At 38.7% G+C, this 23,745-nt stretch overlaps 1 protein-coding gene across 1 annotated transcript in view; it reads right to left on the bottom strand.

Moving 5' to 3' along the window:
• The window catches only part of robo1 (roundabout, axon guidance receptor, homolog 1 (Drosophila)), a 329,382-nt gene extending 313,112 nt beyond the window's left edge, over nt 1-16,270 (bottom strand). Inside the window, 1 exon segment of the mRNA XM_036564441.1 lies at nt 16,091-16,270. The gene's annotated coding sequence lies outside the window, so the exon portion shown is untranslated.
• Nucleotides 16,271-23,745: the final 7,475 nt, after the last annotated feature.

Genomic DNA, 23,745 nt, shown 5'->3' with positions numbered 1-23,745 from the left:
TGAGGTTAGGATTAGGGCCAGGGTGAGGGTTAGGATTAGGTTTTGGATAAGATTAGGTAAGGTAAGGTTTTGCTTAATAGACGTAGCATGTAAAGCCTACTTCATATAACATATCAACAATAATTAACAAATCTACTTAATGTAAGTAATGTATCAACAGTATCTATCAAGGACCACTCAAAATAAAGTGTTACTAAAATGAATTATGCGTCTCATTTACTTTCAATTTACATTCTTGACAGGTTTGAATTTGCATTTTTAAGTTTTTCCATTTGTGAAGAAATCACAAAAATAGTAACATTTTTTCTTACTGCGAAACAAGACTATTCATCAATTCAAATCATAATAAAACATCTTTTCTCCTTACAAACACAAATGCGGTATCATTTACAAGTTCATACAGAATTTTGACACTTTTTTCAATCACCTACAAGTGAGAAATAATTAGTGTCAAACTCTACCATGCAGCGAAAACTTTATAAGGGTTAACAACAATTCAGTAGTATTATTGTCCAGAACGTTTGTCCGGTGCTTCCTATAACCTTCAAACAAATCACTTACTGCAGCGCTGAGCACCAGCTTCCTGCCACAGACTGCACATACATTGTTCACCACAGCAAGGGATTTCACATTACTGCTCAATTCCAAGGTGTCCAAAGCACTCTGCCAGGGCAGGCCTCGTTTGGAAGCAGCCCGAGTGCTATTTGGCCACCGTGATTGGATCAGCAGGAGCAGGAACAAAGCGGCCCAGGCTTTCTTTGTGTCCCTTTGTGTCCTCCGTGTCAGAAGTCCACGCCGCAAACAATGGAGCAACTGCCACGGCAGCTAAAGCAGTCATTATCTTGAGCAAGGATCGCTGGCTTTGCCCTGCTGCAATCATAACTCTAATTAAGAGACCTGCTTTGTAAGCATGGAGGTTATGCAATGTTAATTGCGCGTGCACCGCACCGCAGACACATCCCTAAATGCCACTTGTCATTGTTCTGCTCTAGTACATGTCATTGTGCTGCTGTGCTGCTGGATCTCCCCCCAGGACACTGCCACTCACAGCAGGATGACAGCTTTAAAATAATATATATCTGTAAACACACACACACACACACACACACACACACACACACACACACACACACACATACACAAACAAGTGTACATAATGTATGTTCATATAGTTACACCTGAAGCACCCACCACCAGCTTAGTCACTGCTGTGTTGAGAATGTGTTAAGCATTTTTCAGACAACATCAAATGTCTTTAGGTATTAACATCACACACATAGGCTAAAAAGCTCTGTAATGCAATCATCAGATTCATCCACTTGGAAAAGGGGTCCTAAGCACATTCCACGTTACAAAATGTTTTTCCACACACTGCATGCAAATACACATTTCCAAATCACCAAATTTTCAAAATCCCCAAGCTTAAAAGTTTGGTCTACATTATTTTTGACTGAAATTGTTACGTTTCTTGGATCATGTAAATGCGCTGCAACTATACACTTATACAGAGATATATGTGTACACACACAGGTGTAACAGAGATTACAGAGACTGTTATGTTACATCATTGTTATATCATTCCTTCACTGCCATCATAACATCAACCTTCATAATACTAATATCGCTGGTGTTTGTAATATACAAGCAACTCTCTCCCCAAACACTGAATGTTTTATTGTGTGTAAGCATCCTGACCAATCAGAGATGTTTTCTATGGATGTTTATGGCATACCCATGATCAAATAAACGTAAATAATTGTTGGTAAGAAAAAAGAAGTAGGCCAATCCTCAGCCATACCTCTAATATGTATAAATTATATTAGAAGTGCCCGTCCTTTTCATTGCTGAAAGGGAAAATAAGATCAATTTGGGAATAGTTTATTAGGACACATTTTTTGGGTTGAATGATAGTCTTGCTACAACAAACTGCATTCTACAGCCAAATATGGTTCTACGTTTTCACTTTACTATTACCAAGTGGCACTCACAGCTTGCAAACAGTCCAGCTTTAAGCAATTTGTTACTACGTATTTCACTATAAGCAATTGCAATAAACTTCAATTGTTTGACATTAGGTCATCTGTAAGATAAAAATTCACAACACAATAACAGTTGATATGGGTGGCTGATAATGATCTCACTATAAAAAGTTTTGCCTGTTAACATTTATTTAAGGCACTAAAGCAACTTGTTATTAGGCTTTTCAGTATTTCCATTCTTTCATTCTAAACTCACTTAATTCCACTGAAAACATGCTCTTAAACATTTGCTTGCATGAACACACACATGCCTGCACACATGCAGTCAGGTTGACGGTCACCCTCGCTCCATCGCTAAAGCACAGCATCACTCATTGACTACAGCACATTTGCTTGTTCCTCAGGGATATGTCAGATAGAACAGCTCAGCTTCCCCAATTAAGACTATCGTGCATAAACCTTAATTACCCAGGACAGACTGATTTGCACTTGTTTAAAAATGTATTCAAAATACTCCGATTACAAATAAATGGCATTTTCTCTAATGAGGCAGTATCCCACACAAGCTTGATTAAAGTTAATGCATTTTAATAACACTAAATCCTCAGATTACTTCTCTCATAAGCTTTAGTTAATTAGAGGATTGGCGTACCGTTTGCATGAACGCTATTAATTATTATAGTCGCATACTGGCTGCATTCTGTGCAGATTTTCACCTGTTTTACTCAAGTGCATCAAAAGAACACATTTATCAAAGCTGCTGGTTTGTTTGCAAATGCTGCAGCGATTTCAGAAAGACCAAATATTCCTGTATCAAAAGCACCTTAGAGAATGTCACCAGTTTACAGGTTTCTTCCAGTTTCTCTCATGGTTTCAACACAATGAGACAAAGGAATGCAATTTCTGATTTCCATATCTGCATTCATCTAGGGTTAAGCAGGCTTTTAACACACGCTGAATACTCTGCAGTGCACTGCAGGGCCAGAATTAGCTTTCTGTTGGCGTTCTCCGATGGCATATCATCATAAATTGGCTTATTACTTGCAGGTTATTGAGCCACTGTAGTGACTAATTCTCTGTATTTTGGTTGGAAATGAATCACTTTTTAATTTGCTTTCAAGATTTTGTAGATTAATCAGTTGTGCCAGACGGTGTATGTGACTGTTTTTTATGAAAAGGCCAGGAGAGTGAGAAGAGAATGGAAAGTGGCAGGAAAATGGCATCAGACAAGAGTGAACTTCAAACAACAAGGCATGTTCTATCCGTCCCTGAGCCCCCCTTAAGCTAAGCAGACGCACATCAAATGTTAACCTTTGTAACCTGTGAACTGAAAGGTCAAAAGGTTGTCACTGGTAACTGTGTTTACTAAAAGCACAAGGTCAGTACCAGTTGCTACCCTGTGTGGTGTTTTGTGCACATAAGAGGAGATAGATTAAGTAAATGAAGCGTGATCAAACTTCATTGGCACATGGAGGGCCTAGACTGGAGCCCAGCACAGGATAAGCTGGCTAAGGGATGCTATAATCTCTGTGGTTGGGGGATGGAGTGCGCTTCTCTTGTGGGACCGTTTACTGTATGTAATTTATATATACAGAGCTTTTCAAAGCTGTTTGCCATGCAAATGACAGCAAACGTAGTGCTGAGAGCCTACAATATGTCTAAACTAGAGGCATAAGAAAGTATAGCTTGTACATAACATAATAATGTACATATTAAACTGTATATAAATTTATAACAGCTTTGGATATTAAGAGGTTTTAAAAGAATAACAGTTTACATTATAATAATAATTTGTCCAAAAATGCATATTTTGTTCTCTAATAATGCTGGTATTAGTCATTATATAGCACTGATATTTCTTGCCTGTGTAAAGCCCACTCCCAACAGTGTATATCGTCACTGTCCAAAGAAAAACAAGTATCTCCAAACCTTTTCAGGAGAGGGCAAAAACGTCCTTTACTTCCAATTTAAGGTAATGAAAAGAGATTTTATTCCAAGCAATTTTGGAGCATTTATATTGATTCATTCATCATATCAACTCATGGCATAAGCAGACATTTTTGGTAGGCCTGTGAAAATGGGGTAGGCCAATATTGTGGATACATTTTCCAAACACAATATCAATACATCAGGCTATTGCCTATTCCTTATAGCAGTGCAGTCATCACCCTGCCTATTCTAACACGCCCTATGCAGATACAAAACAATAGCAATCAACCAGAAAACTGGATTCACATAAAACCAACCAACACCGCAACGTGTTTCATTATAAAGCATGCCTCCGTTCACCACAGGCACAACTTTTGCCCAATGAAGTTGAGTCCAAATTGGACATCTGAGATGTACAAAGACAATAAAAAACAACAAACAAACTAAAACCTAAATCTAATCATCCTAGGCTAAAGCATCCTGCCACAGTAGACAGGAAAAAGGTTTATGGACCACTGATTTCTTACCGATGAAGATTAGAAGTACATGTTTAATTTGACATTTCATTTGTCATTGACCACAATTGGAGCTTCAAATTCAAAAACACAGGCATGCTAATAACAAACTGAAGGCTTGGCACAGTGGTGGATAATAATGGTATTTGGTAATGGTAATAAACTGTCTGAAAAATAAGGCAGAGTTTGACGGAGAGCGTAATATTTGATTGTCCAAAATACAATGACAGCACTCATACAAAACAAATCAGATTCTATTGTCTTAAAAAGTGCAGCTTAATAAATATTTTTTTCCCCATTTCATTGGGTAGGTCTGTGATCAATCTGGGTAGGCCCAGCCCCAACATGTTAAAGGATCTATCCACGCTCCTTTTACAAACGCATTATTTCGTAGCAACTGTGAGGCTGAATGCATTTGTGGGTGAAGCATGAATAGAATGGTTGTAAAACCTTTGTAAACTGGAAGAAATATGTCAGTTAGAAAGTCAAAATGAAACAAGTTGGTGCTCAGTTTAAAGCATCACCCCAAATCAATTAATCTTAATTTATTATTCAGTGGACAACTACAAAGGAAGGTTTCTCCAGGAAATAATCAATTCATTGTTTTATGCTCATCTCCTGCTAAAAAGTCAACTTTATTCACATGGATATTTGGAGATTTAGTTAGAAAAATATTGTGAACCAAAATTATTGGCCTGCAGAATGATCTGTCGGTTTTCATTATATTTAAACATGTGTAAAAAGTGCCATAGCAACCCTAATTTATTTTCTACCAAACAGATTTCACTTTTGGTTTCAATTACGCAAACAAAGACAACAGGCACTGGAACAAACTGACTCATTCTCTCACACACACAGGGCACTCCTGTCTCCTACACCCTGATATAGATAGATATCCTTCCCTGCTGATTCTGAATCCACATTAGGTCATTTCAATAAGCAGCGAGGGCCTGAGGCTTTGGCCGGCAGTCAGGGAAGCGAAGGCAGCCCACGTCATCCATCTTAGTTACAGTGGAGTCAAACCTGCTGACACACATCCAGACAGATGGGGTCTAGCTTAGCCAATCTCAGCCTTGTTTGTTATGATACTACATTAAAGGGCCTAATAGAGCGTGTCAGGAAATATTGAAAATATCACACAGGCCTGAGATGCTTTGGAACATATGTAATGGATGGAGAGGGTGATTTGGGGGGGGTCTCAAGGTTAGGGATGAGATGACCTTGTAGAAGTACTGATCTTTGACCCTAAGTTGAAGGAGGGGCTGTGATGGAGGGGTGGGATTATAACAAAGGGGCACCTGTGTTATCGCAGAGACCACTGCCCACAGCGTCACTCAAAAGCCCTTTCTGGAGATGGAACTGGGGTGAAGCAGACAGATAGACTCAAAGACAGAGAATGGTAGGTTGGGTGGGCTGATGGACAACATGTAGAATTTAAGCAAATGGCAGCAAAGGTCCTGCCACTCATCAATACTTTGTTAGAGAACATGGACAGAAAAAGTAATGTCTGGGAGTTTTTTAATCAAAATAAGAGACATAAAAGACCAACAACATGCCCTGCTATGCTCAGAGCAAGACAGTTCAGCTTAGTCGGGTTTAGGGGTTCTAATTGAGGCTGTATACTGATTTTACCACAGCTAAGAGGTGTTATTAGACACGAAATACAGTGCCTAAACCACATTAACCATGGAAAAGTCACTGTAATACAAATAAAATAATAAAAATACACGTTTTACAATATAGATTAGTCTAATCTAAGTGTGTTTTGCCAGTAAAAACACTATTTATCATTAGATATTTTTGTTTTTTAACAACATTTTTACTTGCTTGCTTAGACAAATACAATGAGAAGACTGTAGGCTTGGATCCTGCCTTCGCGGTGCTCTCTAGCCATTACAGAGATTTCTTAAATTCTATCAGCAGTGCCTTATTTAATTTAATTAGCAATTGCTTAGATAAACTAAGTATTGGATGATACGTAAAATGCTGGACTTCCTCAAGGACAGCATTGGAAATGGGTAAGCTAACAAAATCTCACAGAAAATGCCAATGTACTGTTTATTTATTAACATTCATTTATTCTAGCAATTACATGTATTAATTCTAATGTCTTAGATATTAAGACATTTTAGCTCTAGCATGCATTTTGCACAGATAAATGCTTAGGCCGAGTTCAATAGATATATATCACTTTCTTAGGTGATTTTTTGCACAATGCTGCATATTCATATACACACAATTGAATCTTTATTATGATGTTAATCTGATAAGCAGTTTCACTCAGCATCACCTCACACTGGTGAGAATTAAACTGTTTAGATATTAGGAGCAACAGTGTTTTGAAGATGTGCATGCCTTACATTCTTGTTCTTGTATATACTAAACATTTCCAATATAGAAGAACCACTTTAATCATCCGAAAAGAAGTGGTTCTCAAACCATTCCTCAGCACCCCCTAGGACGGTCCACATGTGTCTCTATTCTACTTTTTAACAGATAGGGATAGAAAATGTGGACTGTCTGGGGGGCCCTGAGGACTAGTTTGAGAACCACTGCTCTAAAATTAGACTCGAGTGGTTTCAAATGAGCTCTTCTACTAAAAGGTTGTTTAGGCAACCAAAAGTGTTTTTTCTATGGCATCACTCCAAAGAATGATTTTTGGTCATTATTTTTAGGAAAGTACTGCTAAACCTTTCACACAAGTCAGACATCCCTAGTCTAAAACTATATTCACTGTTAGCTTTAACCATGACCCAAAACTTGTAATGCTCCTAGGACAACTTTCCCCTCAATGCTATTCACCCACTCCTGCCAGGACAAACTGGGTCACTGATCCAAAGAGCAGAGGCTGTTTCTGCTAAACCAGTGTTGGATTGCAAAATTCAGTTTGCTTCTGCTTGAATGACACAAGCCAACTGGGCCTACTGAATATAGCCCAAATGCTCAAAATATGGTAGCGGTACTGATCAAATCAAATATTTACTACCAAAACCATAATGTTGGAATGTGATGATATAGTTCTCCATTGCGGGTGTTAGCTTATGCAGTTCCACTGACCTTGAAACGACTGTGTGTAGCGTTGTTTAGTTTTGATGGATGGCTTATCAGTTTACACAGTGCGCCTGTCACATCCAATTCTATTGTCTCAGATAAAACTGTAATTCACTGCTGCTACTGTTGAATCTGTGTGTTTGCAAGCAGTAGATGAAAGTCAGCCGTTTGTTGAAGAATCATGTGACAACATAGATAAACAGAGATTTAGCTTCTTCAGTTGCAAAAAATATAGTCAACTTGTATCACTTATTCTGTACTAAACCTACTAAACCAGGCTTTATGTCATTTTTTTCCCCTAATTTTACTTATCTTTGTTTACTTTCCTTTTAAAAGAAGCCTATTTTGTACCAAAAAATGTGTATATGTATATACATCATATGCAAAAATCTGAACATCCTCAACTTTTTTAAATTCACATCAGACATCCAATTACATTTTGTTGATTTTCAAAAAAAAAAGTATCTGCCCTGCAAATTACTTATTACTTATTTTACATATTGGGAAAAAAAAACTTTGGCTCAGGCCACATTTTATGTTCTGTCTCCCCCAGTTTGTTAAATTCAGCAAATAAACAGGAACTGTGCATTGAAATGTGCAGGAATGTGTTCTCTCTAGGAGATGTGTTAACTTACAAAATATGTTATTTGTCCAGGAGAGGCCAAATTTCTGCATATGACTGTAAATACAATCGCACCATGTCTACTACAGTTAAGCATGGTGGAGAATCAGTGAAAGTTTGGGGATATATAATAACAACAACAACATCTGGAGTTGGTCATTTATTTTTCTGAAGGCATCATGAATGCTAATAGGTACAAATAAATTTTAATATCATATAATATTTTCTGGGAAATGTTTGTTTGGGGACTGGCGACCTGTGTGTATCCTGCCTTCCGCCCGATGACAGCTGAGATAGGCTCCAGCACCCCCCGCGACCCAGAAGGAGAAGTGGCTTAGAAGAAATTTATTCTCTGGCAAAATAATGACCCCATGCACACTGCTAAGAAGATCGAGATTCATCAAACAAAGAAGCCACTGGCATTCTTAGAACAATGGACTGACCACCCCAGAGTCCAGATCTTAACATTGAATGTGTTTGGAATTACTTGGATCATGAGAAACAGAAAATACAACCAACTTCTAAAACTGAACTTTGGAGGTGTGGAAAAATATCTCTGCAGATATTTCTGGAAAAAAAACATGCTGTATTAACTGTTATTTTTGCTTTGCTTCATTTGAATCAAACATTTTATTTGACTTGAATAAATAAATACCAGTACACCAGTTTTAAATTCCCCATGTTGGGACAGCACAGTTTATACTGGTTAGACTTCCATAGTGACTGTACTGATTGTCTTTCATGATGAGAAGCACAGGGGTGGGTTTTTAAATCTAGGCCTTGGTTCCCCAGAAAAGGAAGTGGATTCACAGAAGTGGCCGACTGACAAAGAGGGCCTTCCTCTCCAGGGACACACAAGCTGCCTTGGCCACAGTTCACACAGGACACAGGACGCCCAGGAAAGTCCTGACTTACAAAGCACATTTAAGAAGAACCGAGGATGAAAAACATCCCAATTATTTCTCGGATCCCCCGCTGAGACCCAAGCTGTTTTTTGACATTAAAACCTTTTAAATAATGCAGCATTTCGCTGCGGTAGCAACACAAAAAAGGGAGAAGACATGCTTTTTTTCCAAGGGGTTAAATGTTTGCAGGCAGTGGGTTCTCCACAGATGGTGTTGTCTAATTCTGCCCGACTATAGTGCTAAAACACCATGGACACGTTCTAAGCTGTGGTGCTTCGGGGCTTGCTAAAGGCTAACTTGCTAAAACATGCCGGAATAATGATTAAGACACTACAGCTAGAGAGCTAATATCAGTGCTCAGCATTACAAAACAGTCAGATAATACAAAAGTACTATTTTTCAGCAGTGCTAGCATTTACTGCAATATCACATTTGTTTTTTTCTCATAGCAAAAAAAAGACACTAAAAATATGTTACAGAATGTGGCACTGTGAACATACACTATATTACCAAAAGTATGTGGACACCTGACCATCACATCTACATGAGCCTGTTGGACATCCCATTTCAAAACCATTGGTATAACTATGGAGTCGCTCCCCCCAGCCGCCAGCACCAACAATCCCACCCCCCCGCCCCCGCAGAGTTTGGCGTGCTTTGTTCCACACCAAGCTCGATAAACCACGTCTTTATGGAGCTCATATGGAATAGCATCACCCTTTATTATAACTAAACGGCCAAGTCCAAACCCTGAAAAACAGCCCCACACATTTATCCCTCCTCCACCAAGCTGCTCCTGAGTCCTGTGGCGGCATGCTTTACATCACTCCAGCCAATGCTAGGCATTGCATGAAGTAATCTTAGGGTTGTGTGCAGCTGCTCAGCCATGGAAATCCATTTCATGAAGCTCCCGATGTACAGTTCTTGTGCTGATGTTGCTTCCACTGACAGTTTGGAACTCTGTAGTGAGTGATGCAACAGCGGATCAGCAATTTTTATACACTGTGTGATTCAGCGTTTGGTGGTCCTGCACTGGGAGTTTGCATAGTCTATTCTTCATGGCTCTGTTGCTGCTCTTCCTTTTCACAATAATAGCACATATAGAAATTCACAAACTGCCAAGGTTAAGGTGGTATCCTATAAGAGTGCCACGTTTAAAGTCACTGAGCTCTTCAGTATGACACGTTCTACTGCCAGTGTCTGTCTAGGGAGAATTCATGACCATGTGCTCAAAAATTAAGTGGAGTGTTTACATACTTTTGGCCATTCAGTATATATTGAGCATAAACAGATATAAAACATGATTCAGTGTGCAGAAAAGATTATTATACTGAGAATAATACCATTATTTGAAAAGAAGGCTTTTCCACAATCTATGTTTGTGAAGGAACCTTTGAGCTGACCTGCTTTTCTGTATATATGAATCTGGCACTATTTCACCAGCCAGCATGCCTAGATTGCTCACAGCACAGGGGTCAAGGTAACCTGGTCAGAGCCACTCCCAACACACAGCTACACACCCCCTCAGGCATGAGTAGACATTCAGGACTGGAGAAGATTCAATCAAACCACCCCAGAGGAACATATCCCCTGTTACATCCTGGGCAGCTAATAAAATCACTCCCACCAAAAACAAAAAGGTCGATAGCTTCAGGCTTTTTAAAAAGGTGCTTGTTGTGCTGAATACCAATTCAATTTATCCTACAGTGTAAAATGACTAAGCAGAAAAAAACAAGCATATAGAATGTTGATGGAATGTATTGTAATGTAACTCATGCCTACTTAGGCCCACTCCTCCTGAGTTCATGAACAGTTTTTCTCTCCTGGAACCTCATACCTGATTCCACTGCATTCCAGATGTGAACGAGTTAATGTTTTAGATGAATAGACTTTTGAAATGTTTAATCAGGTGCAAATTCCTCTGAATTTGGAAATTGCACATTTTTTTATTTCTTATTAGGCCTATGTTTCCAACACTGCAGTTGACTTCTCTATGCTCTGCCCACAAATGCTTACCTGTGTAGCTGTTGCAATGTTGGGCAAGCTGCCCAAAATGTTGGCAAAATGTCATTTAACTTAATGAATTTAGAGTGAAACTATATTTGAAGGCTACCTACACAGAGGCATGAGCACTGCATGAACGCTGAATATTTGTAAAGAAATCTTTGAGTATTTATGAACAGCTTATGCCAGTAATTACAAGACAACAAGATATATTTTATCAAATAAATGATATTGTATTGTATTTAAGGAATTTAAACTAAATGTGATGTACATTTGTTTCATTTATGATACTGTTATGAAGCATCATTCCCATGTAAAAGAATGAGATGCATTTGCATATACATGCATGTACATATTCTGATAAATTTACTATACTTGAGTAAAAGGAATGTATTACTTGAGTAAAAGTAGTGTTACTGATTACTGAGTTATCAAAGTTGTTATATAATATTATTCTGATTAACAGTTTCAATTAAGGAGACTTCTGTGGCTGCAGAAATGAAAACAGTTAGCTGTTTATTACTGCAGCCACACAGGTCTCCTTAATATAAACTGTACTTTTATATTGTAACTGAAGTAGAATGTATATAACTGATGTGGTGTTATTAACTAGGACTGTCTTCCATTTCCATTACAAGTTCCATTACTTGGGAATGTTTCTTCATAACAGTATCATAAATGAAACAAATGTACATCACATTTAGTTTAAATTCCTTAAATACAATACAATATCATTTATTTGATAAAATATATCTTGTCGTCTTGTAATTACTGGCATAAGCTGTTCATAAATACTCAAAGATTTCTTTACAAATATTCAGCGTTCATGCAGTGCTCAGCTTGTCCAACATTGCAACAGCTACACAGGTAAGCATTTGTGGGCAGAGCATAGAGAAGTCAACTGCAGTGTTGGAAACATAGGCCTAATAAGAAATAAAAAAATGTGCAATTTCCAAATTCAGAGGAATTTGCACCTGATTAAACATTTCAAAAGTCTATTCATCTAAAACATTAACTCGTTCACATCTGGAATGCAGTGGAATCAGATATGAGGTTCCAGGAGAGAAAAACTGCTCATGAACGCATGAACGTTCAATGATGCTTCATAACAGTATAACAAATTAAACAAATGTTTGTGACTTTAAGGTCTCTTATGTCAAAACAGTGCTATTTACTTCATAAAACATGTTATGTCATGTTGCCATTACTGACCTGAGCTTTTCATAAATAGTATTGCGAAAAGTCATGTATTGTTTTATAAAAAATGTATGTGCTTTTGCATGTTTTATGAAGTCCCCTGTAGGTAGATTCACTACATAGTGTCAAGTTGCCTCAGACGAATGTTATATTATCAAAGTTGACAACCAATTTATTACCATGGCAACCAAAAAAAAACCACCTATCCTAATAGTGTGCCCTCCATGTGCACATAAAATAAATATCTCATGAAATTAATAATGCAGTCTAAATTCACATATGTTGACAAAATGACAACTGAACTTGAATAGCAATGTTTACATTATTCTGTAAAGCTTGTCCAACCTTACAACTGTTGCTATGAAAGCATGTATTTGTATTTACTGATTCTAGTAATTCTGTGGCATTTTCCTTTAGTAACTAATGTTCAGGACAGAGAGCATCCATTTGCCCGTTTGCACTTGCATACTAAAATCAAATTTTATTGATGAGCTTCAAAGTTTCATAACAGTTCCTATGACCCTTCATTGACTGCAAACCTGCAAAACATTTAAACAGTCATCTAATTAATGACAGAGAGAGGAAAGGAGAATGAGTGAGAGAGAGAGAGAGAGAGAGAGAGAGAGAGAGAGAGAGAGATAGAGAGAGAAACAGAGACAGACAAAGACTGACTAATGTAGTGCAAGTTGTACAGGCATGGAAGTACAGGTGGAAAGAGTATAATAACAAATGTCTCCTTCCGAAGTGCACCTGACCCTGTATTTACCATCCACAGCTGTAGTATTCAGAACAACAGAGATTGAATAGAATACACAGTGAGGGCTTTCTGGATAAGAGCAAGGCTACTGGATGGTGAGATTCATTTTGCTACTGAGAGATATCTTCAGGACAGGTAATCAAACTGCACAAATATTTATCATGGCTATGAGACAAGCCAGCTCTGAGATTTCCATGCAGGCCAGGTTGGCTTAAGTAAATAGACGTTATGAATTCATACAGGCTACGCTGATGTGATGAGGTTGTTCAGCTGAGCACTGCTATAAAGCATGTTTAGGTACAAATTATAGAAAAATCAAATTTGCACTTATACAAATTACTCAGTGTACATACAAATAATCTTGTCCGCAAGAAGTAATTAATAAAGATTCGTAAATTATTCTTGGCTTATGTGTATATTTCTAGCGAAATACTTTAATTGGTGCAGAACCTTTACATTGCATGGAGTCCACCATACATCTCATTTATATCAATAATACATTGAAAGTGAAGCCAAATAAAGGTGTTTTTTCTGTGACATTCATCAAAGAACCATTTAAGCACCTTTATTTTTAAGAGTGTACAGTACAAAATGGAGCATGCAGCCCCACTAGTTCAGTAGGTGTGGGTTGCCATGCTTGGTTTTCTTTTAGTAAGATGAATGAGAAGAAGAAAGTCAGGAAGAATACATCAGAATATATCAAAAAGGTCATTAAATACAAGAAATTAATTTTTCAGAAGATATTCCTGAGGAAAATGGCTATAAGGAAGGAAAATACATGAAAAACAAGAGTTTACAAAAAAGAATATTTTAAAAGATATAGCGGAAATGGGACTCCTAACAACTATGCAAGATATGGCAGACCACCAAAGCTGCCCTCACCAAATAAAAAGGATAAAAAGCTTTCATCAGACTGAACAGGTGTTTCTGTTCATCCTCTTACTGTGAAAAGACAACTCAATGCTATGAGTCTGAAATGATGTGTTACTGAGAAAAAACAATCAAACAAAGAAGTTGCTGGTGTTCTCAGAACAATGGATCCATCCTAGAGCTCAGACCTCACCATCATTATAAATATCATGTGTTTACATGGTTGACTTGGATTATGAGAAGCAGAAAATACAACCAAATTCTAAGACTGAACTTCAGAGATGTGGAAAATATCCCAGCAGACTGAAAGGAAATAACCCAATAAAAAGACTGGAAGCTGAAATAAAGACAAAGCGTGGAAAAATGTGTTGTTAATGAGCATTCTGACTGGAAATCAAATAAATAAAGGATAAATAAAGGCTGGTCTCTGACTTTTGCACAGTGCTGTAAATTGATACATATCCATGATATTGGGCTGTGCATTCATGTTTGGAGAACCCGAGTGGGGTTACACATAGTAAATGAAGAGCAGATAGAAAAGAGATTGAAATCTTGTGAGGCTGGCTCAGGTCCAAAGCCATCTACTGGGGCATGCACTTTAGAAATTGGCATGGCAGTGAGCAAATTCAGTGAGGTGAGGCCCATGCCACAGTAGAGGTCACACATGGGACCAGCGGCATAAAGATGCCGAGTACCAGCGAGAAATAGAGTATTTTACACACCACTGCTCCACCTGCTCTCCAAAATCCCCCAAATTCACATTTTAATCGAAATCCATGAGGAATACAAGTCACCGGATTTAAAACCAGTCACACTTTACTGCTTCCCAAAAGGCTCCCTGGCAGGCTAGTATAAGAAAGAAGTTCCAAAAAGCACTACATTTCAGTGGTAAACAGCAAAAAGGAAGAGTGCACTCAAATTGCATGGCAATCTTGCAGCCAGTGGGTTTATGATAATTGTGAATGAAATCAAATTTCCAGAAAATGTCCGTGTGGCTGAATGGTGCTCTTTTTACTGAAGCATGTCCACATGCAAAGAAAGGTAAAGACCAGCTCGCTCACTCACACGATATTTCACAAAGCACTAGCAGTTTTCCATCACTCTTTGTGTGAGATTTTTTTATTCTTTTTTTTTACTATTTTGAAACTGTACTGCCTCTTACAGATGTACTAGTTGCAGATGCAAAATGCCTCTGCTCTGTTTTCCATTCAACTGCCAACGTTTTGAAACCACTTTAATTTTCCTGGAAGACCCTGTAGTGCAGCTTTCTCTTGGGTACAAAGCCCAGCGCAGCGCAAAAAGGCCACATTATAATCACTGCATTAAACAAACCGGGCACGTTGTGAGGTCGATGATTAATTCATAGGGCTATTCTCCATTTCATACATTTATGAAGGACATTACCCGTCCAATGGAAACACCATCCGCGTATGCTGCGCACACCTCTACTCCTGCTCGCCGTTGACACGCGTTGAAACTTTCAGCACCACCGCATGGTGGACAGCTCCCGTGTCCGAGGCGTCTATGGGGAACTTCAGCGTGTTTTATGACCAGGGTTTTACTTCAGGATCGCCAGAGAATCACACTGCACACCCACATCTCAGAAACAGAGATTCAGATAGGAAATGAGGGAGACAAGACTGTTCACTGTCGCCCAAACCAGTCAGTACGTACGGGATTCAGACTGGAATAAAAAAAAACTCAACATGCTAAAGCCAAGCCTTCAAAAAGCTGAAATGAGACTAAGCAACGAGTAAAACCAATCACAGATCAAAAACTGCCTCTCAGTGTTCCAGTGCCATACAGAAAGATCTGCAGTACTGAAATAACAGCTACGATTACGACGTTCAATTAACAACTACAGTGTTCATTTTAGTCCAGCTGGGGATACTATTAGCGCCCCGGGCAGAACAACAGGACTTTAAGTGATCTAAGTCATTTTCACTATATTTCCACAGCACCGCACCTGCAGTGTGTTGTTCCGGAGCTGATGCAGCGCCCTGCACTCCAACTTATCTGCACAGCGCTGAGACGAGAGTGCTGCTGATCTGGCGTTGCGAGGACTCAGCAGCTTCCCTAGTTTTGCTCATCCTGACCAGAACAGTATAAAGTTCTTTAGACAGTATAACAGTATAAAGTTAACTTTAGTCCTTAGAAAACGCAAAATCTCACCGTGCAAATTCAACCTCTCTACTACTGAAACGCTTTGGTAGATGTGATGCACAGACAAGACAGTCTGAGTGTAAAAGTGAAATACTTACCCACTTTTCCTTCTCGTATCTGACCCCAGAACAGACTTCACTGCACACCACACTACACTTCCATGTCTTCACCCGCACGTGTACAAACTTTCCACACTTGGTAGGCTTCGCTCTCACCTGTGACTGCGCTCAGAGAAACAGAAAAAGGCAGAGAAGGCAGACCAGAGAGGAGCAAGGTGGAGAAACCCCTCCACGCTGCTGAAAGAGAGGCGCCTCAACCGCATTCATTGAGGACGAGCTCGAGTGGGATTTTTTTACCCACCCGTATTCAGTCAAACATCGATTCTAGTGCTGAGATTGGCTAGTAGTGTCCCGCCTCCTACACTTAGATTGGCTAGCAGTGTTCCGCCTCCTGCCCTGGGATTGGCGAGTAGTGTTTCACCTCCTGCGCTAGGATTGGCTGGTAGTGTTCCGTTACCTTCCCTGGGATTGGTTAGTAATGTCCTCATCTTGCGCTGGGATTGGTTAGTAATGTCCCCCTCCAGTGCTGGGATTGGCTAGTAATGTCCCCCTTTTGCAGTGGGATTGGTTAGTAATGTCCCTGTCTTGAGCTGGCATTGGTTAGTAATGCTCACCCACTGTGCTGGGATTGGCTAGTAATGCCTCCTCTTATGCTGGGATTGGCTAGTAATGTTCCCCTTTTGCACTGGAATTGGCTAGTGCTGTCCCACCTCCTAGTCCATTTGTGTCCCACCTCCTATGCTAAGATTGTTGGTAGAAATTGTTGTGTATTGGTCACCCTCATCATCTAGTAAAATGGATTTTTTTCCGGCAAGACACTCAACCTTGAACGACCAAAAGTGCTAAAAAAAACAGTAGTGAACAGATAATGCATAACTTCAACACATGGTGTAAAAGTGGCAAAAATGTAGCAGGTTCGTATTATACATCCATATAACTAAGACCTACTTTTATCATACTTCTATAATCTGTGTAGCATTGTATTTATGCCTGGGTGCCACTAATTCCATCTTGCTTCTTGGACCATGTGATCGATTTACCAGCTGGCGTTGATGACAAATGGTGCGTTTAGACCCCATTCGTAAACTCGTAAAGTTGTAAATACCAGTGATAAACTCAGGCAGGTTCCATGTTACCCAAATTTATGAGTTGTAACGTATGGTCAGCCAGTACATCCTCTGTGACAACATGCACACCGTAGATAAAGATGACATAAAAATGTACCAAGTTAATGGTGAATTGTATTGTGATATATTTTCCAGTCTTCGGAAGGTAGGACACAACTAACCAATCTCATTCCAGTGGGCGAGGTTTGTTGGGTAAAAATGCTTGTGACTTAAAGAATTGTAATGGAAGCATCTCAGCTTAGGAACTATAGTTAAGCACTACTCTTGACTTCTGGGATTCTTTTAGTATAAAAGCATAGAAGCTTAAAGAAAAGCATAAAAAAGAAATTAGAGTAAATTTCATATTGTTTGATAAAACTCAGAAATATACAAATCTATGAACACTGAGGAAATATAACTAGTTATTACCCACATTTGCATTTAATCAGACCTAGAGTTAGATGCTGTTTTAAGAGGTTAGAGCACTAAGGGTGAAAAATTAAACTACTACTTTTAGCTAGGGATGGGCATTCCAGTCAAATTTGATAATCAGTTTTTATGTTATTATTCGAATAATATTCAATGAATACCAACACTACCCCCCTAATGCCATGTGTAGCTGGCGCACACACACATATAGGTTCTTGCAGTACTGGTGAAGTTGTGCTTGGGTTAATTCTATTGTTTGTGTGTTATAATCCTGAATGACCAGCGCCACTATGGTGAACGAGTTGACATTTCGTGGTTTCTTGGCCATCACTTCAATTGTTGCACTAGGTTCTGGTGCAGGGCTCTCGTCCACAATAGCACTGGTGTTAAAAGTTGAAAGAAGGTCTTCATTTTTGTTTCTATGGCGCATTTACCTACATCCATAGTGAACATCAGGTGTTTGTGCCTTGGGTCGAGAAATGATATGATGATTTTTTTTCAAATAGACTAGAGCCTCTGACTAAACTCTCTGGTGGAATGAAGTTCAGACATGTCTTTTTCTAGATATGTCATGGTACTGAAACATGAGAATGAGCAATGTTAGAAAAGCTAATTTGTATATGATCAAACATCCTAATTTACTATCTGATTTGTAAACTTTTGTGACTATGCAAATATTCAAATATTCTGACTCATTCCTACTTTTAAAGGTGCAGTGTGTAAGATTTAGTGGCATCTAGCAATGAGGTTACAAATTGAGTACTGAATACCCCTCCCTCACCCCTCCCTTTTCAAGTGTGCAGAAGAAACTACAGTGGCTGTCAGGTTTTCTGGCACTCTCTAGACCCAGCGTTTGATTTGTCCATTCTGTATTACTGTAGAAACATGGGGGCCCAGCATGGGCTATGTTAACATTACCAGGCTGCAGTGGCACAAATCAGATTTTTTGCTCCAATGTGACACAGATCTGATGTTTTCAGAGCTGTGTGGACACACAAATCTGATCTTTTCAAGTCCGACCTGAACCAATTTTTAATTTGTGGTCCTAGATTGACTGCATATCTGATTTGTAGCCATGTGACCTTAATGAGATTGCTCAGATCGGAATTTTTTTTTCACTGCGCATGTGCCATCATTCAGCATTACTGTGGCAGCAGCGTCTAACCTGAAGTTATAGCCAGTAAATGGTGAAAAAGCAACACATCTACCCCTTTTCGCCTTCATCTCTCTCTAATAATTAAAAGCTGAGAGCTGTTCAGAGCTTATTATAATGCAGCGAAGGCTTGCTCTGCTGGTTAGTTTGTTTGCTATTCATGGTGCATGTGATTCAGTAACGTGACGTTACTGATTAGGATGTGTGCATGCAGGTCGTTTCAGGACTCCACTTTGTTCACATTAATGACAGATTCGAGTGTGATGAGTGTGTGAACCATGATGTTAGAGAGATTGGATCTGAGCAAAAAATTGGATTTCAGCAATGAGGCTCGTAATGTGAATGTAGCTATGACAGCCTCTGTTTGAGAGTATCTGCTCCCTACATATCTCCCTGAAGATATGCAGAGTTCATTCTAAGATAACAAAAACACAACGATTCATAGTTACAGGTGATTATACACTAAAGAAAACAAGGTTTGTTACACTGTATTCCATTTCTGCTAATAGATCCCCCTAAATCTAACATGCTGCACCTTTTAATAAGCAACATTTTTTTACTTAGACATCAACGTGTAGTGGTTTATCAATAAGATCAGGATGAAGATTCTTTATATGGCTGCTTCATTTGCAATATCCAAACAAGCAAAAGCAATGCAGTGCCTTTCATGCGTAACAAAAGAACACAAATGTAATATTCACTCTAAAATGCCTGTTTGGTGTGAAGACATGGACTGTGAGGGAAATGCTGGCGACTGAAGTGTGTTTCTGTCTCTGCCTCTTATTTTTCTACAGTCTCCTTTTTATCATTCAGATTCTTTCACTGCAACATGCACTACCTGATCAAAATGCATATAACTACCTTTGTATTTCCACAGAGTGCACAAAATTGTGATTATATGGTCAGGACAGATCTATCTGTGTAGGACAATGCCAAGCTCTCTGTTCTGGCCTTCCACATCTTACACCATCACAGGCTGACCATTGGAGAAGTGGGGTCATGTCAGGAGGGAAGAGGGGATGCCAGTCCTTCTTAATTTCCTCTGGTCTATGGACTCTCCCTGGCCAGGGAGAAAAAGACATAGAATATTTGGCCACTACACAGTCTACTGTGTGACCTGCTAATATTGGACTCTCTTTCTACAGTGCATCTGCTATGCTGGAATTACACCACGTCTCCACTTCTGTACAATCCTCTGGTGTTGAATTTTTCATATCCAGTAGGTTTACCTACATGTGAGTGATGACTTTCAAGGCCTCTGCTTGCGTCTTGTCAAAGCAGCATGATATATGAGTGTCAATATTGGATGTAATATTTGTGTGAGAGGTTTTTATAAAATTACCTGAAACCAACATTATAGGATATTGAGATGCCAGGACAGCTCAGCTTTGGTGAGTGAGATCCTAAGATACAAAAACTGTATCATCTTCAATGTATATATAACTTTTGAATTCCCCAGACAAACACTTGGTCTTTTGGTCCTCTTTTCTGCATTAATTACATGATTTCACAAAGTCATTGTTACATTTAATTTGATATGTAAAAAACTTGATCTAACAAAACTGGAAATTGGTAGATTTTTATTTGTTTATGTGACAACCTGCCATTCTGAACAAGTAACCATACAAATGGGAATATATGAAGGGTTTCCTTGCAAAATGCATTACAGACAACTTTCAAGAATTTTCTTATTTTCCTGATATATGTTGCTGTGAGAGAGCTTTGTACATTCAAGAAATAGGTATGATATGATTAATAACACCTTTATCAGAGACATTAATATGTGTTTTCCATTAAACTTCAGATGTTATTCTTTTTAAAAGCTCATTCAGCATTTTAGAATGAAACTCCTCATATTCACTTTTCATTTTTTCTCACTTTTTTCAACCATTTATTTTTGCTGATGGAACAAATCAATAATAAGATTTCATTCTGAATGTGTATTCACACTCACTCAGAAACTATCACAGTGCATCCACCAGTATGCAGAATGGTACACCTTTAATATAATCATAGAACTCCATGTGGAGTTCCATGATACATTTTACCAGTGGCAAAATGTGACTTTCAGAGCTAGGTCTTTACTGTGGGCCATAAATGTCAAAACTCAATGTGAAAAATGAGGGCACCTCTTCAATAAAGCTAATTTCTGCTATCACCCCTGTGCGATTCTAGTATAGCGCTAAGCCAAGCTTTTTGGCTGTTCTAGATTAAATGCAGATATTTGAAGTTGTACAAGACATTCCATGTTTTATTTGAAGCTTGCAACATACATATTGAATATATTTGACTTTGTATGTTATTGTTTTATAATGACTGTCAGCAAAGAGCCCTGCAATACAACTATTGCTGTTGTCTAACATCTGACTGAAACACATTGTTCAGGCTACCACTCATGCTCACAATCAGTGATGTATTCAGGACTTCCAGAAGATCTAGTTGACTGATTTCACTGTCATTTCTTAATTATATTAGTGGTTTATCTGGCACATCAAGCCTTCAGTTCAGCTTCTGAAGGCCTAACCAATTGGAGAGGTCACTTGGCTGTATCTACCTAGATAACACAAAGAAAAAAGTGCTGATTGAACAATTTTCCTTTGGCTGTTTCAAGAATTTAACCCTTTTGTTTCTAACCAAAACTTGACAATGAAACTACAATTTTGCAGAGATCCAATACAACAAACAGGATGAATGCATTACATTACAGACGCATTTTTTTTATTTCCCAGAAATCATTAGGCCTTTTCTGAAGGCCTAGAATGCTCTGAGGGTCCCTCACTGCGTTTTATTTGGCCGTCATGGGCTTGCATGCATAGGTACTACTCTGGTGGCAGATTTTAACAAAGGGGTAGTCAAAATTTCTAAAATTAAATAAAATAAATAATTAAAGGTAGAGTTAATATGTAAAACATTAAGCTACTGCAAATACATACCTAAATATAACAAAGTTGAGTGTTGTAATTTGGTGATTAATGTTCTGCTGAAAGTGTTCGCTCTGGGTTCTCAGTGAATGACCCTGCTGGAGTCTGCTTTCACAGATAGTTATAGCTGTGGTTGCACTATGACAAGTTCAGCATGTTCCTTGCCCTTCAAAATGCACTCCCTGCCTTCTCCCCACCACAGCTAGAGCTCAGGCTTATTGAAATTCACTGGATGTGCTGTGAGAAGTCAGATTCTCAGTTACAGAAAGAACCACCATTCTCGACCTGCTTATCACAATGCAATAGCCTGCACTCATGATTGATCCAAGAAAAACCATTCAAGCCCTCAATTCTTTTCTAAAGGAATATTGTTGGGAGCCATGCTGAAGTGAGAAATCAGACAAGCTGGCACTGTACTGTTGCTTCGACAGCTGGGTAGTGGGTGAATGTGAAATGGCTAACTTCTCACTGCAGATGCCTTGCTGAGCCTTCATGTCAGAGCATCCATAGAGATCAGTTCCCAATCTCAAACCTCCATTCTGACTCTCAGCCCATCAACTATTATGTCTACAGCACTGGATTCAGAGTTCCGAAGGTAACCTTAACATTAAGTACATGGAATACGCAATACATAATATTTACAGTATCTTGGTTGCCACCAAGCAACAGACTCTTGAGAATGTAGACCAGATGGACAAGGCTGAGAAGATTTCCATCAGTATGTAAGACCTCCTCCATCTGGACTTTCAAGATGCCTTGAGGAAAAAAAAAAGAATCACATGCTAGGATTTTTTCTTCTCCATCTTTCTTTTTCTGCACTGTAAATTAAATCCAAACACACCTGCAGCTGCTCAGTGGAGGAAATATAAGCAATATCTAACTGTAAGAAGGGAAAAGACTGCATAGCCACCTAACTGCTGGCTGAAGGCTGAAGAAACATCCAGATGATGAAGAGATCCTACCGTTTCAGTCCACCAATCAATAAAATCAATTAATCAGCAGTCTTCTTTCCCTCTCTAAATCCAAAGCTCATACTTTGAAAGTCACAATATGGTAATAATTCAGATTGGAGGGCACCACTCTATAGTCAGCACCACTTCCAAAACCTCTCCTCTGCAGTGAAGCATTTCAAGCTACCCAGGACCAAATCTCTCATTCCTGCTGGCATTTGAGAGTAAAAGTAAGAAGGACAAATAGACAACCACCCACTGCCAGTCTGAGTCTATTTTTTCTATCAGCTCACAATTGGAAATGACCAAGATGGTCACTCTAGCTGTATTCATTCAAATGTAACACATTGTAAGAGCTGCTTTACTGTTTAAAGTACAGCTGTCACTATTGACTATATTAGTAGTTTAGTAGTCTACAATTATTCTTATGATTAATCAACTAATCAGAGAGTTTTCAAGGGGCAAACAATGAAAATGGATTTTAAAAAATGGACTGGAACAATAACAAATCATGCATAGCCTTGATTCTAGATTCTGAAACACTCTGAAGTATAAATGGGAATATTCATCAGACTCTTGCTGTAAAAGAGATGTTGCTTTCACACCGTAAAAAATGGCAGAAATGTGCATGTGATGAGCGAAAATACAGTGTAAGCACCTGTGTGCTACCAGTGACTGGCATTTAGCTTGATTAAAGGGCACATTGTTGTGCATTGTATTTTCTTGTTTTTCTTTTCCATTCATGACATTTGACGGAAAAACAGTCATAATTCATTTTTACATGAGCATTTTCAAACTACCCTATATCCTTTATACAACCTAATTTCCAAAAAAGTTGGGACGCTGTGCAAAATGTAAATAAAAACAAAGTTCAATAATGTGCAAATAATTTAAACCTTATATTTCATTGAAAATAGTACAAAGACAGCAAAGCAAATGTTGAAACTGAGAAATTTTGTTTGTTGAAAAATATATGCCCATTTTGAATTTGATGCCAACAACACATTCTAAAAAAGTTGGGACAGGGGCATGTTTACCACTGTGTTTCATCAGCTCTTCTTTTAACAACACTCTGTAAGTGTTTGGGAAATGAGAAGACCAACTGCTGTAGTTTTGAAAGTGAAATGTTTTTCCT

Source organism: Colossoma macropomum, unplaced genomic scaffold (genome assembly GCF_904425465.1).
Source record: "Colossoma macropomum unplaced genomic scaffold, Colossoma_macropomum, whole genome shotgun sequence".
Taxonomy (NCBI): Eukaryota; Metazoa; Chordata; class Actinopteri; order Characiformes; family Serrasalmidae; genus Colossoma; species Colossoma macropomum.
The sequence above is the reverse complement of the archived record's forward strand: the minus strand, read 5'-3'. Positions and strand labels throughout refer to the sequence as shown.